The sequence below is a fragment of the Aquarana catesbeiana genome, linkage group LG04, assembly GCF_042186555.1.
Source record: "Aquarana catesbeiana isolate 2022-GZ linkage group LG04, ASM4218655v1, whole genome shotgun sequence".
NCBI lineage: Eukaryota > Metazoa > Chordata > Amphibia > Anura > Ranidae > Aquarana > Aquarana catesbeiana.
The window spans coordinates 367,255,450-367,273,292 of record NC_133327.1 but is presented as its reverse complement, the minus strand read 5'-3'; the positions used below and the strand labels follow the sequence as shown (position 1 = coordinate 367,273,292).

The window sequence follows — 17,843 nt, the reverse complement described above, 5'->3', positions numbered from 1 at the left end:
TTGTGGTCGTTACAATACTTTGTTACACCGTATTTGCGCAGCGGTCTTACAAGCGCAATTGTTTTGGAAAACTTACTTTTTTGAATTAAAAATAAGACGACAGTAAAGTTAGCCCAATTTTTTTTTTTTTTTTTATATTGTGAAAGATAATGTTGCACAGAGTAAATTGATACGAAATATGTTACGCTTCAAAATTGCACCTGCTTGTGGAATGGTGACCAAACTTTGACCCTTAATCTCCATAGGCGAAGTTGAAAAATTTCTACAGGTTACCAGTTTTGAGTTACAGAGGAGGTCTAGTGCTAGAATTATTGCTCTCGCTCTATTGATCGCGGCGATACCTCACATGTGGTGTTTGAACACCGTTTTCATATGCGGGCACGACTTACGTATGCTTTGGCTTCTGCATGAGCTCGGCGGGACGGGGAACTTTACATTTTTTTTTTTTTTTTTTTCGACACTGTCCTTTTTAAAAAAATTGGGTCACTTTTATTCCTATTACAAGGAATGTAAAGAGCCCTTGTAATAGAAAAAAAGCATGACCGGACCTCCTTAAATGTGATATCTGCGGTCAAAAAGACCTCAGATCTAAAATTAAGACCTCTTTCACACTGAGGCGCTCTTCGGGCTAAAAATAAAGCGCCTGAAAGGCTCACGAAAACCTATTTCCATTAAAATCAATGAATGCTTTCACACTGGGGCAGTGCGCTGAAAAAAACACTCCTCTCCATTGAAATGAATAGAAAGTTCTTCAAAAGCGCCTGAAAAGCTCTCCAAAAGCGCTCGGTGTGTTACTGGCTGTTTAGAAGCGCCTCAGTGTGAAAGGGGCCTTAGGCTGCTTTCACACTTGAAGTGTTGGTGTCGTCGTCGGTAAAATGCTGCTATTTTTAATGGCGATTTACCCTTGTTTTAGCGGCGCTATTGGGGTGCTTTTAAACCCTGCTAGTGGCCGAAAAAGGCTTTAATACCGCCCGCAAAGTGGGTGTGCTTTAGGAGCGGTGTATACAGTGCTGCAAAGATCCTGCTTGCAGGACTTTTTTCACCGACCTGAAAGCGCACCGCTCCAGTGTGAAAGCAATCGGGCTTTCATACTGGAGTGAGTGGAGAGGCTCTTTTACAGACACTATTTTTAGCGCTATAGCGCCTGTAAAGCGCTTTAGTGTGAAAGCAGCCTTACACTAAAATGTAATAAAAAAAAAAGATTAAAAAAATTCCACTTTAGGACAATTGGGCAGAAGTGACGTTTGACGTCGCTTCCACCATCCAATGGTGTGGAGCCGAGCGGGCCCATCTTTCCTTGACTCGGTATCCAGCCTGTGAGGGGAGAGGACCTGATCGTCTCCGCCACTATCAACGGCTCCGGTAAGAGGTGGAGACCACCAGAGGGAGGGGGCCCTCTCCCAGCCCTGATTAAAAGTGCTCTCATGGCAAATCCGCCGCTGAGACCACTTTTATCTGAAAGAGGACCACTCACTGTTGAAGAGGTTACCGAGGTTATGGCAGCATAACAACGATATTCCACTTCAAACAGCCGACGTACAACTGCGGCAGGCGGTCCTTAACCGCTTCCGACCACTGCACAACGATGTACGTTGGCAGAATGGCACGGCTGCGCAAATGGGCTTACCCGTACGTCCCTCTGTCATTGCGGTATAGCGGGCACGCGCCCTCTGCGGGAGCGTGCCCCCGCACTCTGTCCGCCGGTGGCCTGCGATCATGACACGGAGATTCAGAACGGGGAGATGCCTATGTAAACAAGGCATTTCCCTGTTCTGCCTAGTGACATGGCAGGGATCTTCTGTTCCCAGTGATCTGTCATGTTCTAGTGAGTCCATCCCCCTATGGTAGAACACACTGAGGGAACACGCCTAACCCCTTGATCACCCCCTAGTGTTAACCCCTTCCCTGCCAGTGACATGTATGCAGTAAGCAGTGGCTATTTTTAGCTCTGATTGCTGTATAAATGTCAATGGTCCCAAAATAGTGTCAAGTGTGCGATCTGTCCGCCGCAGTCATGATAAAAATCGCAAATCGCCGCCATTACTACTTTAAAAAAAAACAATTTTAATAATAATGCCATAAATCGATCCACTATTTTGTAGACACTATAACTTTTGTGCAAACCAATCAATATACGCTTTATTGAGTATTTATTTATTTTTTACCAAAAATACAGTCATGGCCGAAATTGTTGACACCCCAGAAATTTTTCCAGAAAATCAAGTATTTCTCACAGAAAAGTATTGCACTAACACATGTTTTGCTATACACATGTTTATTCCCTTTGTGTGTATTGGAACAAAACAAAAAAAGAGAGGAAAAAATGCAAATTGGACATAATGTCACACAAAACTCCAAAAATGGACTGGTCAAAATTCTTGGCACCCTTAACTTAATATTTGGTTGCACACCCTTTGGAAAAAATAACTGAAATCAGTCGCTTCCTATAACCATCAATAAGCCTCTTACATCTCTCACCCGGAATTTTGGACCACTCTTCCTTTGCAAACTGCTCCAGGTCTCTCTTATTGGAAGGGTGCCTTTTCCCACCATCACTTTTTAAGATCTCTCCACAGGTGTTTAATGGGATTTAAATCTGGACTCATTGCTGGCCACTTTAGAACTCTCCAGCGCTTTGTTGCCATCCATTTCTGGGTGCTTTTTGACGTATGTTTGGGGTCATTGTCCTGCTGGAAGACCCAAGATCTCGGGCGCAAACCCAGCTTTCTGGCACTGGGCTCTACAGTGCGACCCAAAATCCTTTGGTAATCCTCAGATTTCATGATGCCTTGCACACATTCAAGGCACCCAGTACCAGAGGCAGCAAAACATTGAACCTCCACCATATTTCACTGTAGGTACTGTGTTCTTTTCTTTGTAGGCCTCGTTCCGTTTTCGGTAAACAGTAGAATGATGTGCTTTACCAAAAAGCTCTATCTTGGTCTCATCTGTCCACAAGATGTTTTTCCCAGAAAGATTTTGGCTTACTCAAGTGCATTTTGGCAAACTGTAGTCTTGCTTTTTTATGTCTCTGTCAGCAGTGGGGTCCTCCTGGGTCTCCTGCCATAGCGTTTCATTTCATTTAAATGTCGACGGATAGTTCGCGCTGACACTCCCTGAGCCTGCAGGACAGCTTGAATTTCTTTGGAACTTGTTTGGGGCTGCTTATCCACCTTCCGGACTATCCTGCGTTGCAACCTTTCATCAATTTTTCTTCTCCGTCCACGCCCAGAGAGATTAGCTACAGTGCCATGGGTTGTAAACTTCTTGATAATGATGCACGCTATGGACAAAGGCAAATCTAGATCTCTGGAGATGGGCTTGTAACCTTGAGATTGTTATTTTTCCACAACTTTTGTTCTCAATTCCTCAGACAGTTCTCTTCTCCTCTTTCTGTGCTTAGTGTGGCACACACAATGCAAAGACTAAGTGAACTTCTCTCCTTTTTTATCTGCTTTCAGGTGTGATTTTTATATTGCCCCAGGTGAGTTTAAAGGAGCATCACATGCTTGAAACGATCTTATTTATCCACAATTTTGAAAGGGTGCCAAGAATATTGACCAGCCCATTTTTGGAATTTTGTGTGACATTATGTCCAATTTGCTTTTTTTTCCTCCCTTATTTTGTTTTGTTCCAATACACATAAAGGGAATAAACATGTGTATAGCAAAACGTGTTACTGCAATACTTTTCTGTGAGAAATACTTGATTTTCTGGAAAAATTTCTGGGGTGCCAACAATTTCGGCCATGACTGTATGTATTGAAAGTATATGGCCTCACAATACAAGATAAGCAGGGTATATCTCAATGAAATGTACCATCGTCCAAATTAATTGAAGGGAATAATTTGGGAGTATGGGCCCCACCCCAGACTCACCAAGAGAAGAACGGCAACTGGACTATTGCGGTACATATACAGGAGGTATAACTAATACAAATCACTGTTAAAATTTCACAAAATGTATTCATACAAAAATATCAAAAAGACAGCAAAACATAATTTAAAAAGGTTCAGATGACATGGAATTTCAACATGTTTTGCGGGTTTACTGCTTCATCAGGGCAATACATCTGTAAATATAGATCAGAATACAAGAATGAATACCGTATAAAAGATTTTTACACAATTAGAAAATGGGGAAGGTTACATAAAGTGGTAGAACTGCTTACCCGAGCCTCGGGGGGGTATACGGCAACGAGGTAGCCTGGCTGAGCCTCCCCCGGCCATTGGGAATATGGGGATGAAAGATCATATGATCAATGCAGGTGCCAGTCATAAATGGTGAAGTAACGCTCACTTATTACTTTGTATGAATAAATTTTGTGAAATTTTACCAGTGATTTGTATTATTAGTTATACCTCCTGTATATGTACCGCAATAGTCCACTTGCCGTTCTTCTCTTGGTGAGTCTGGGGTGGGGCCCATGCTCCCAAATTATTCCCTTCATGACTGTATGTAGAAGAATACATATCGGCCTAAACTGAGGAATAAATTTGTTTGTTTTTATATATATTTTTTGGGGATATTTATTATAGCAAAAAGTAAAAAAATTTAGGTGTTTTTTTTGTTTATATAACGCAAAAAATAAAAACCTGCAGAGGTGATCAAATACCACCAAAAGAAAGCTCTATTTGTGGGGAAAAAAAGCACATCAATTTTGTTTGGGTGCAACGTTGCACGACCGCGCAATTGTCAGTTAAAGTGACGCAGTGCCGTATCACAAAAAATGCTCTGGTCATTAAGGGGGTACATTTTTCCGGTACTGAAGTGGTTAAGTAGTTAAAGTAGTTGTAAACCCTCTCATACACCCAGTGAAATAAAAAGCTGATACACAGAGATGAAACAAATCCTCCTACATATGTTTTTTATTTCTTTATCTGCAGTCTCTGCATCCCTTCAAAAGTACAGATTTGTGATCAAATCCTTCTGCACCTGTGAAGAGCAGAGAGTAGGGGGTGGAAAGCTGCAGTTAAAGTAAGAGCTCATTGGAGGACAGGGACACCCCCATCCCCACTGCACAGGAACTAAGGAAGGCTACAGAGCAGTGTACTTTTTGCTACAAAACATATCCTATAAAATAATGTAAAAAAAAATCCAATTTCTTCATTAATTTAGGCTAATATGTAGCCAGCTACATTTTGGGGAAAAAAAATCCCAATAAGCGCATATTGATTGGTTTACACAAAATTTATTGTGTCTACAAACTATGGGATATTTTTATGGATTTTTTTATTTTATTTATTTACTAGTGATAGCATGGATCAGTGACTTATAGCAGGACTGCGACATTGCGGCGGACAAATCGGACACTACGTGACACTTTTGGAGACCAGTGACACCAATACAGTGATCAGTGCTAAAACATATGCACTGTCACTGCACTAATGACACTGACAGTGAAGAGGTTAACATCAGGGTTGCTGAAAGGGTTAAATGTATACCTAGGGAATGCTTTCTAACTGCGTGTGGGGTGCTTTAATTGTGGGAAGACAGAGATCAGTGTCCCTGTTTAGCAGAAGCACAGGATCTGTCTTCACTACTAACAGAACACGTTCTGCCTCTGTCGGGAACGATTGGTGGACATCCGATCCGCTGGACGCACCGATTGGCTCCCGCTGTGACTGGACATGCGCGCTGCAGGCCCGGAAGTGCAAAATCACGTACATGTACGCAATGTTGCGCAGTGGAGCTGTTGCCCCGCAGTAAATGTACGTCGACAAGAAGTTAAAGTGACAACCCTGGTAATGCTGTTAAGATGCTTATGAAGATCCTATTAATTTGAGTGCACTTTCTCCCAAATCTAAAACCTAATGCTAACCAGCAAATTTTAATATGACATCTTCGCAGCTTAATTTATCACTCTGGAAAAATCTTTGTTAAACATTGCAGTTTATTTCTTAAAATATTTCATTTACAACCATAAATCCAGGGCCCTATAAAATATGCAATTATTCATAACTTTATATTCCTTCATCTGTAGATATGTAATGTTTTTGTAGCTTATCTTGGCAGCCTCATTTACTGAGACAAACAGAACAATACAAATAATTTGTTCATAAATTTAGCTAAACAGAGCGTGACAATTTAATTCCCGGAGTGCCTGTAATGTAGCACTATGGTGGTGAGTCTAGCAGCCATTTACACTCGAGCATGTTCTAACAACTCGCCCAGTTGATTCAGTCTTTACAGGGTAGTAAAAGAAATAATACAGGTGTGTACGTGCTGTTGGAAAATGAGACTGTATGATGACAGTAATCTGGAGCAATGGCTTAACATTACATTTTTGGTGAAAAATTGGCAAAAGTGTGAATGAAACTTTAGCTCTGTTACAACAGGCTTATGGTGAACATCCCATGAAGAAATCAACTGTTTTTGAATAGCATAGGTGGTTTAAGGAGGGGCAGGAGTGTGACTGATGAGGCAAGAAGTGGGCAGTCAAAAATGCAAAGGACGGATCCAAATGTGGACAGAGTACGAGTCTTTGTACGCTCAGATCAAAGATTGAGTGTGCTAATGATGGCAAAAGAATTGAACATTAACAGGGAAACAGTGCAGCAGATTTGGGAATGAGAGAGATTTCTGCAAAGATGGTGCCTTGGATCTTGACAGAAGATCAGAAAGAACATTTCTTCAAATTTCCTCCATTGAAAAGAGCAGAGGTGTTTGATAGGGTTATTACCAGTGATGAAACATGGTGTTTCCAGTATGATATAGAAACAAAACGCCAGAACATGCAGTGGAAAACAAAGAATTCACTTCGCCCAAAGAAAGCAAGCATGTCTTGTTCTCAGTTCAGAGCCATGCTGGCTTGTTTTTTGGTTTTTATCACAAGGGAATAGTTCACTATCAGATCATAGAACATGGTACACCAGTCAACCAACATTGTTACTTGGAAATTCTGAAAATGTTACAGGAATCTGAAGGAAAAGGCTGAACCTCTGGCCTGACAAGTGGATTCTGTACCACGACGTGATGCATCAAGTGTTCATGAGTTCCTGGCCCAGAAATTCATTCAGAAACGTCACCAACCACCGTATTTACCTGACTTGGCACCCTGCGGCTGTTGGCAGTTTCCAAAATGTAAAAAAAAATGCCTTAAAAGGACATAGAGCTAATGACAAAGGAAACTGGAAAAAATGCTGCCATAAAATGAACTTTAATGGCACCCACATGAGACAGACCTTGTTATATAAAAAATAATCTTTATTTACAATCTTGGATAAAAGAACATGCTAACGTATACAAACATTAACATCATGCATCATCGAAACACCACCAACCAAACCACCTTTTAATATTACAGTGTGTCCTATATTTTATAGGTAAACTTGTGTGGGTCCCAACCAATGGTCAATGCGTTTCACTAACTGCGTAGCCTCTTCTGGACCATAATAAATGGGGTAAAACATTCTATAACATGGCGGGAAGTCCACATGCTGATATGGTCTAGCGGGCGAACACAGGGGTAAGGGTCCTCTTTTGCATTCCAAAAGACCCCCAGTATGTAATAAGGTAACATACATATATAATCCAATGATGGGCTATAGCTGGATATCCCCCAGAAAATTCAGTTCAAGGGTCAAAGTTTAATAAAAGGTGGATTTTATATCCAAGAACCATGTCCAATGATGTTAAATAGACCTTTCAACCTGATTTCTCCCAAATGCCAGAATGTAGGCGACCCCTTGTTTCCAATGATGCTGGGGGGGGGGGGGAATGGTCAGACATCCACCAGCAAAATAAAAAGATCTGGATGTGGACCACGCTGCCATGAGACTCGCCACTAGGAAAGACCCTATTTATACCCCCTAGAAAAAAAAGATCATTGGTATCCGTGCTCACGTTTTTAAGAGGCATACATTTGCTCGTTGCTCAAGGAACCCCTAGCAGCCATTGTAGGAACCCTTCGATTGCACTGGACCCTGGTTGAGAGGCTTCTTTGGAGGATTTAAGGGTAAAAACGAGGTAGTGGAACAAATGACATATACATAGTGACAGGATGGGGGAGGATTAAAAAAAGCTGGTGCACACAATCTGATGCAGGTGTGCATAATAACCAATCCTCATCCAGATTTTAGGCCGGATTCACACTGGTACGACATACACTGTGACTGGGAGCACATGTCGCATGAGGTGTATAAATCAATGATTCCCAATGAGAGCTGTCTTAACTGATCTGGCTTTGAAAAAGGTTCCTGAACTATATTGGTTCGACTTTGGTCCTACTTCAGCCCATTGAATATCATTGAAGTTGGGTCCTTATCCTGAACATCCGACATGGTGATTACAGCAGCAGTAAAAGGAATTTGTCACCCTGGGATTGGTCGAAGGACAAGTCGGACTATCTCAAAGTTGGAGCAAAATCTTATCCTGTTCATTGAAGTTGGATGGAAGTAGGACTTGTGTAGGATGACAGTCGTACAACAGTCATGTCATACCAATGTGAACCTGGCCTTCTTGTCAAAGTTTAATTGAGAAAGCTTAAGTTAGAAGCTGATTGGTTAATATGTACAGCTGCTCCAGATTCTGTATGCACCAGTTTTATTAAATCTCCCCCAGTGTGTCTTGCTGGATAGTGGAGAATCAATCGCCAGTGCGAATTATGTGACCAGATTATTAGCTTGTCTAAAAATGTGACTTTAAAGTGCTGAGGATAACTGCCTGGTGTGTGAAGGGGAAGAGGTTGTTCTTTTATAGATTACCTTGATTAGAATAGCGTGATGATGTTGAAAAATGGAATTTGGAATTTCTTCTTGGAGTTGTGACAGTGAGAAGTGGGCGAGTCCAGCAGCTGGGGCTCCACATTGCTTGGACTGGTGCCCATCTGTTTACAGGTAGACCCTTTTTAGTTTGAGTTTTGTTGAGGTTTACTTCCATGTGGTGTGCGCTTAATATCCAAATGGATTTGATAAAATAAGGCTACCTTGATTGTTACGCCTTGTGCTGGGAAATAAATAACAATAAATAAAAGTACTTATGCATTAAATAAGAGTGCTAAAAAAACACTTGGGCTCCTAATCCAAAGGGTATACATCTGAGCTTTACAGTACTGTAACCTGCATGACTTTCTAACTGTTGCTAAATTCCTCTTGAATATATCTATTTTGTGTGTTTAATTCACTGAACAGATTTTATAGATATTATTATTATTATTTCACTGTTGCTATGTTACGGTATTCAATTTCAACATTACACAACTTTTAGAATATAGCCGCATGTGTTACACATGATCATGTCCCTGTGGCATGTTAGGTCAGGGGTTGGACAAAATTATGGAAATACCAGGTAAAACAAAATTGTTGCATAATATGGTGTTGGGCCGCCTTTTGGCATCCAAGACAGCCTGAATTCTCCTGGGAATTGAAAGTGTCTTGGATGGTGGATAATGGAATCTGATACCGTTCTTCATGCAAAAATCGTGCTAGCAGAGGCGGCTCTAGACTTTGTGAGGCCTTAGGCAAAACTTAGACATGAGGCCCCACTCACTCCCATAATGGGAAAAAAAATTCAAGGGATGAAAATGAACTGTATTAGGAGGGTACAGTATAGGGGAGTGGACAGTACAGGGGGTAGGTGAGTGGGCATAATAAAGATATATTTTCCTCAAGCAGAGCTGCACAGGGAAGCTGCTCTCACAGATCCTACCTATTCTGGTAGGCTGTCAAAGGGGGATGGGTGGAGAAGGAAGGAAGGAAAGATGGATGGAAGGAAGGAAAGATGGATGGAAGGAAGGAAAGATGGAAGGAAGGAAAGATGGAAGGAAGGAAAGATGGAAGGAAGGATGGATGGAAGGAAGGATGGATGGAAGGAAGGAAAGATGGAAGGAAGGAAGGAAGGAAAGATGGATGGAAGGAAGGAAAGATGGATGGAAGGAAGGAAGGAAAGATGGATGGAAGGAAGGAAAGAAAAAAAAAGAAAGATGGAAGGAAGGAAGGATGGAAAGAAAGATGGATGGAAGGAAAGAAAGAAAGATGGATGGAAGGAAAGAAAGAAAGATGGATGGAAGGAAAGAAAAAGATGGATGGAAGGAAAGAAAGAAAGATGGAAGGAAGGAAGGAAAGATGGATGGAAGGAAGGAAAGATGGAAGGAAGGAGGAAAGAAAGATGGAAGGAAGGAAGGAAAGAAGGAAAGATGGATGGAAGGAAGGAAAGATGGATGGAAGGAAAGAAAGATGGATGGATGGAAGGAAGGAAAGAAAGATGGATGGAAGGAAGGAAAGAAAGATGGATGGAAGGAAGGAAAGATGGATGGATGGATGGAAGGAAGGAAAGATGGAAGGAAGGAAGGAAAGATGGGTGGATGGAAGGAAGGAAAGATGGAAGGAAGGAAGGAAAGATGGAAGGAAGGAAGGAAAGATGGAAGGAAGGAAAGATGGAAGGAAGGAAGGATAGATGGATGGAAGGAAAGAAAGAAAGATGGAAGGAAGGAAAGAAAGAAATATGGAAGGAAAGAAAGAAAGATGGAAGGAAGGAAAGAGAGAGAAAGATGGAAGGAAGGAAAGAAAGATGGAAGGAAGGAAGGAAAGATGGAAGGAAGGAAGGAAAGAAAAAAAGAAAGATGGATGGAAGGAAAGAAAGATGGATGGAAGGAAAGATGGCTGGAAGGAAGGAAGGAAAGAGAGAAAGAAAGATGGAAGGAAGGAAAGATGGATGGAAGGAAGGAAAGATGGAAAGATGGAAGGAAGGAAGGAAAGAAAGATGGATGGAAGGAAGGAAGGAAAGAAAGATGGATGGAAGGAAAGAAAGAAAGATGGAAAGATGGATTGAAGGAAAGAAAGATGGAAGGAAGGAAAGAAAGAAAGATGGAAGGAAGGAAGGAAAGAAAAAGATGGATGGATGGAAGGAAAGATGGAAGGAAGGAAGGAAAGAAAGATGGATGGAAGGAATAGAAAGAAGGAATTTAAGGAAAAGAAAGAAAGATAGATGGAAGGAAGGAAAGAAAGAAAGAGATGGATGGAAGGAAAGAAAGAAAGAGATGGATGGAAGGAAGGAAGGAAAGAGAAAGATGGATGGATGGAAGGAAAGAAAGATGGATGGAACGAAGGAAGGAAAGATGGATGGAAGGAAGGAAAGAAAGATGGAAGGAAAGAAAGAAAGATGGAAGGAAAGAAAGAAAGATGGAAGGAAGGAAAGAAAAAAAGAAAGATGGAAGGAAGGAAAGAAAGGATGGATGGAAGGAAAGGATGGAAGGAAGGAAAGATGGAAGGAAGGAAAGATGGATGGAAGGAAGGAAAGATGGATGGATGGAAGGAAGGAAAGATGGATGGAAGGAAGGAAAGATGGATGGAAGGAAGGAAAGATGGATGGAAGGAAGGAAAGATGGATGGAAGGAAGGAAAGAAAGATGGATGGAAGGAAAGATGGATGGATGGAAGGAAGGAAAGATGGATGGATGGAAGGAAGGAAAGAAAGATGGATGGAAGGAAGGAAAGAAAGATGGATGGAAGGAAGGAAAGAAAAAGATGGAAGGAAGGATGGAAGGAAGGAAAGAAAGAAAGAAAGATGGAAGGAAGGAAAGAAAGAGATGGAAGGAAGGAAAGAAAGAAAGAGATGGATGGAAGGAAAGAAAGAAAGAGATGGATGGAAGGAAAGAAAGAAAGAGATGGATGGAAGGAAAGAAAGAGAAAGATGGATGGAAGGAAAGAAAGATGGATGGAAGGAAGGAAGGATGGAAGGAAAGAAAGAAAGATGGATGGAAGGAAGGAAAGAGAGAGATGGATGGAAAGAAAGATGGATGGAAGGAAGGAAAGATGGATGGAAGGAAGGAAGGAAAGATGGAAGGAAAGAAAGAAAGATGGATGGAAGGAAGGAAGGAAGGAAAGAAAGATGGATGGAAGGAAGAAAGAAAGATGGATGGAAGGAAGGAAAGAAAGAGAGATGGATGGAAGGAAAGAAAGAAAGAGATGGATGGAAGGAAGGAAAGAAAGAGATGGATGGAAGGAAGGAAAGAAAGAAAGAGATGGATGGAAGGAAAGAAAGAAAGAGATGGATGGAAGGAAGGAAAGAGAAAGATGGAAGGAAGGAAAGAAAGAAAGATGGATGGAAGGAAAGAAAGATGGAAGGAAGGAAGGAAAGATGGATGGAAGGAAGAAAGATGGATGGAAGGAAGGAAGGAAGGAAAGAAAGATGGATGGAAGGAAAGAAAGATGGATGGAAGGAAGGAAGGAAAGAAGGAAAGATGGATGGATGGAAGGAAAGAAAGATGGATGGAAGGAAAGAAAGATGGATGGAAGGAAAGAAAGAAAGATGGATGGATGGAAGGAAAGAAAGAAAGATGGATGGATGGAAGGAAGGAAAGATGGATGGATGGAAGGAAGGAAAGAAAGATGGAAGGAAGGAAAGAAAGAAAGATGGATGGATGGAAGGAAAGATGGAAGGAAGGAAAGATGGAAGGAAAGAAAGATGGATGGAAGGAAAGAAAGAAAGATGGATGGAAGGAAGGAAGGAAAGATGGATAGAAGGAAGGAAAGAAAGAAAGATGGAAGGAAGGAAAGAAAGAAAGATGGAAGGAAAGAAAGATGGATGGAAGGAAGGAAGGAAAGATGGATGGAAGGAAGGAAGGAAAGAAGGAAAGAAAGAGATGGATGGAAGGAAGGAAAGAAAGAAAGAAAGAGATGGATGGAAGGAAGGAAAGAAAGATGGATGGAAGGAAGGAAAGAGAAGGAAGGAAGGAAGGAAAGAAAGAAAGATGGAAGGAAGGAAGGAAAGATGGATGGAAGGAAAGAAAGAAAGATGGAAGGAAGGAAAGAAGGATGGAAGGAAGGAAAGAAAGGAAGGAAATATGGATGGAAGGAAGGAAGGAAAGATGGAAGGAAGGATAGATGGATGGAAGGAAGGAAAGATGGAAGGAAGGATAGATGGATGGAAGGAAGGAAAGAAAGATGGATGGAAGGAAGGAAAGAAAGATGGATGGAAGGAAGGAAAGAAAGAGATGGAAGGAAGGAAAGAAAGATGGAAGGAAGGAAAGAAAGATGGAAGGAAGGAAAGAAAGATGGATGGAAGAAAGAAAGAAAGATGGATGGATGGAAGGAAGGAAAGAAAGAGAAAGATGGAAGGAAAGAAAGAAGGAAGGAAGGAAAGATGGATGAAAGGAAGGAAAGAAAAAAAGAAAGATGGATGGAAAGAAAGAAAGATGGATGGAAAGAAAGAAAGATGGAAGGAAGGAAAGATGGATGGAAGGAAGGAAAGATGGATGGAAGGAAGGAAAGATGGATGGAAGGAAGGAAGGAAGGAAAGATGGATGGAAGGAAGGAAAGATGGATGGAAGGAAGGAAAGATGGATGGAAGGAAGGAAAGAAGGATGGAAGGAAGGAAAGAAGGATGGAAGGAAGGAAAGAAGGATGGAAGGAAGGAAAGAAGGATGGAAGGAAGGAAAGAAGGATGGAAGGAAGGAAAGATGGAAGGAAGGAAAGAGAAAGATGGATGGAAGGAAGGAAAGATGGATGGAAGGAAGGAAAGATGGATGGATGGATGGATGGAAGGAAGGAAAGAGAAAGATGGATGGATGGATGGAAGGAAGGAAAGATGGATGGAAGGAAGGAAAGATGGATGGAAGGAAGGAAAGATGGATGGAAGGAAGGAAGGAAAGATGGATGGAAGGAAAGAAAGAAAGATGGAAGGAAGGAAGGAAAGATGGATGGAAGGAAAGATGGAAGGAAGGAAAGAAAGAAAGATGGAAGGAAGTAAGGAAAGATGGAAGGAAGTAAGGAAAGAAAGAAAGTTGGAAGGAAGGTAAGGAAGGAAGGAAGGAAGAAGGAAAGGAAGGAAGGAAGAAGGAAAGGAAGGAAGAAAGAAGGAAAGGAAGGAAGAAAGATGGAAGGAAGGAAGGAAAGAAAGAGGGAAGGAAGGAAGAAAGAGAGAAAGATGGAAGGAAGGAAAGAAAGAAAGATGGAAGGAAGGAAAGAAAGATGGAAGGAAGGAAGGAAAGATGGAAGGAAGGAAAGATGGAAGGAAGGAAAGAAAGAAAGATGGAAGGAAGTAAGGAAAGATGGAAGGAAGTAAGGAAAGAAAGAAAGTTGGAAGGAAGGTAAGGAAGGAAGGAAGGAAGAAGGAAAGGAAGGAAGAAGAAGGAAAGGAAGGAAGAAAGAAGGAAAGGAAGGAAGAAAGATGGAAGGAAGGAAGGAAAGAAGAGGGAAGGAAGGAAAGAAAGAGAGAAAGATGGAAGGAAGGAAAGAAAGAAAGATGAAGGAAGGAAGAAAGATGGAAGGAAGGAAGGAAAGATGGAAGGAAGGAAAGATGGAAGGAAGGAAAGAAAGAAAGATGGAAGGAAGTAAGGAAAGATGGAAGGAAGTAAGGAAAGAAAGAAAGTTGGAAGGAAGGTAAGGAAGGAAGGAAGGAAGAAGGAAAGGAAGGAAGGAAGAAGGAAAGGAAGGAAGAAAGAAGGAAAGGAAGGAAGAAAGATGGAAGGAAGGAAGGAAAGAAAGAGGGAAGGAAGGAAAGAAAGAGAGAAAGATGGAAGGAAGGAAAGAAAGAAAGATGGAAGGAAGGAAAGAAAGATGGAAGGAAGGAAGGAAAGATGGAAGGAAGGAAAGATGGATGGATGGAAGGAAGGAAAGAAAGAAAGAAGGATGGAAGGAAGGAAAGAAAGAAAGAAGGATGGAAGGAAGGAAAGAAAGAGAAAGATGGATGGAAGGAAGGAAAGAAAGAAAGATGGATGGAAGGAAAGAAGAAAGAAAGATGGAAGGAAGGAAAGAAAGATGGAAGGAAAGAAAGAAAGATGGAAGGAAGGAAAGAAGAGAGATGGATGGAAGGAAGGAAAGAGAAAGATGGATGGAAGGAAAGATGGATGGAAGGAAGGAAGGAAAGATGGATGGAAGGAAGGAAAGATGGATGGAAGGAAGGAAAGATGGATGGAAGGAAAGAAGAAAGATGGAAGGAAGGAAGGAAGGAAAGATGGATGGAAGGAAAGATGGATGGAAGGAAAGATGGATGGAAGGAAAGATGGATGGAAGGAAGGAAGGAAAGATGGATGGAAGGAAGGAAAGATGGATGGAAGGAAGGAAAGAAGGATGGAAGGAAGGAGAGAAAGATGGATGGAAGGAAAGAAAGAAAGATGGAAGGAAGGAAGGAAAGATGGAAGGAAGGAAAGAAAAAAGAAAGATGGAAGGAAGGGAAGGAAGGAAGGAAAGATGGATGAAGGAAGTAAGGAAAGATGGATGGAAGGAAGGAAAGATGGATGGAAGGAAGGAAGGAAAGATGGAAGGAAGGATAGATGGATGGAAGGAAGGATAGATGGATGGAAGGAAGGATAGATGGATGGAAGGAGGATGATGGAAGGAAGAAAGATGGATGGAAGGAAAGAAAGATGGATGGAAGGAAAGAAGATGGATGGAAGGAAGGAAAGAAAAAGATGGAAGGAAGGAAAGATGGATGAAGGAAGGAAAGAAAGAAGATGGAAGGAAGGATGGAAGGAAGGAAGAAGAAAGATGGATGGAAGGAAGGAAGGATGGAAGGAAGGAAGAAAGAAAGATGGAAGGAAGGAAGAAAGAAAGAGATGGATGGAAGGAAGGAAGAAAGAAGAGATGGATGGAAGGAAGGAAAGAAGATGGAAGGAAAGAAAGAAAGAAAGAGATGGATGGAAGGAAAGAAGAAAGAGATGGATGGAAGGAAAGAAAGAAGAGATGATGGAAGAAGGAAAGAGAAAGATGGATGGAAGGAAGGAAGGAAAGAAAGAAAGATGGAGGAAAGAAAGATGGATGGAAGGAAGGAAGGATGGAAGGAAGGAAGGAAAGAAAGAAAGATGGATGGAAGGAAGGAAAGAGATGGATGGATGGAAAGAAAGATGGATGGAAGGAAGGAAAGATGAAGGAAGATGGAAGGAAAGAAGAAAGATGGATGGAAGGAAGGATGAAGGAAAGAAGATGGATGGAAGGAAAGAAAGATGGATGGAAGGAAGAAAGAAAGATGGATGGAAGGAAGGAAAGAAGAAGAGATGGATGGAAGGAAGAAGAAAGAGATGGAAGGAAGGAAGAAAGAAGAGATGGATGGAAGGAAAGAAAGAAGAGATGGATGGAAGGAAGGAAAGAGAAGATGGAAGGAAGGAAGAAAGAAAGATGGATGGAAGGAAAGTGGATGGAAGGAAGGAAAGATGGATGGAAGGAAGAAAGAAGGATGGATGGAAGGAAGATGGAAGGAAGAGAAGGAAGGAAAGAAAGATGGAAGGAAGGAAGAAAGATGGATGGAAGGAAGAAAGAAGAAGATGGATGGAAGGAAAGAAGAAAGATGGAAGGAAGGAAAGAAAGATGGATGGAAGGAAGAAAGAAAGATGGAGGATGGAAGGAAAGAAAGATGATGGAAGGAAAGAAAGATGGAGGAAGGAAAGAAAGATGGATGGAAGGAAGAAAGAAAGATGGATGGAAGGAAGGAATGGATGGAGGAAGGAAGAAGAAAGATGGATGATGGAAGGAAAGGAAGAAGGAAGGAAGGAAGGAAAGATGGAAGGGAAGGAAGGAAAGATGGAAGGAAGGATGGAAAGTGGAAGGAAAGAAAGAAAGATGGATGGAAGGAAAGAAAGAAAGATGGATGGAAGGAAGGAAAGATGGAAGGAAGGAAGAATAAGATGGAGGAAGGAAGAAAGAAAGATGGATGGAAGGAAAGAAGAAAGATGGATGGATGGAAGGAAGGAAAGAAAGAGAAAGATGGAAGGAAAGTGGAAGGAAGGAAAGGAAAAAAGAAAGATGGAAGAAGGAAGGAAGGAAGGAAGGAAGGAAGATGGATGGAAGGAAGTAAGGAAAGAGGATGGAAGGAAGGAAGGAAAGATGGAGGAAGGAAGGAAAGAGGAAGGAAGGATAGATGGATGGATAGGATGGATAGATGGATGGAAGGAAGGATTGATGGAGGGAAGGAAGGATAGATGATGGAAGGAAGGATAGATGGATGGAAGGAAAGGAAGATGGAAGGAAAGAAAGAGGATGAAGGATGGAAGAAAGATAAGGAGGAAGTTAGGAAGGAAGGTAAGGAAGAAGGAAAGGAAGGAAGGAAGAAGGAAGGAAGAAGGAAAGGAAGGAAGAAGGAAGGAAGAAAGAAGAGAAGGAAGGAAGGAAAGATAAGATGGAAGGATAGGAAGAAGGACAGAGAGGAAGGAAGGATGGAATGAGGGAAGGAAGGAATAGTGGGAGGGAAGGAAGGACTGGTGATAGGGAAGAGGAGAGGAAAGAAAGTGGATGGAAGGAAGGAAAGAAAGTGAGATAGAGGGTAGGAAGGAAAGATAGAAAGAGGGTGGAAGGTTGGAAGATAGTATGGAGGGAGGTAGAAGAGGGATGGGTAGGTATGGATGGAATGATGGAAGGAAGGAGGAAGAGGGAGGATGATGGATGGAGGGTTGATGGAGAGTGGGTGGGTAGGATGGAGTGAGGGTGGGTTGGTAGGTGTGAGGGTATGGTATGGATTGTGGGTGGATGGTAGTGGTAGATAGATTGGTGGGAAGGAAGGGTTGGATGGTTGGTATGTGGTATACGGTAGGTTGGTTGTTGGTTGGTAGAGTTGGTTGGTAGTTTGTATGTTGAATGGTTGGTTGAAGGTATGATTAGTAGATGGATTAGGTTGGTTGAATGTTAGGTAGGATAGTTGGTTGGTAAGAGATTGGTAGGATATGTAGGTGGTGGTCTGGATGGTGTGTGGAGTTGGTTGGTTGGTGGTTGTGGGTTGGAGGATTGGATGTGGTTATGGATGGGTTTTGCGGGAGCGCGGGGGTGCGCGAGAGGGGCCGCGCCGACGGGGGGGGGGGAGTGTGTGTATATACGCACGTGTCTGTGGGGAAGGCCAGGCAAGCGGGAGCAGCGGGCAGGGAAGGCCGGACATGACAGGACGGGCAGGGCCGGACCGGCCGGCCAGGCATGTGTG

At 42.1% G+C, this 17,843-nt stretch overlaps 1 protein-coding gene across 1 annotated transcript in view; it reads left to right on the top strand.

Annotated features, from left to right (window-relative positions):
• The window catches only part of SNX3 (sorting nexin 3), an 80,440-nt gene that overhangs the window by 53,868 nt on the left and 8,729 nt on the right, over positions 1 to 17,843 (top strand). The gene's annotated exons all lie outside the window — the stretch shown is intronic.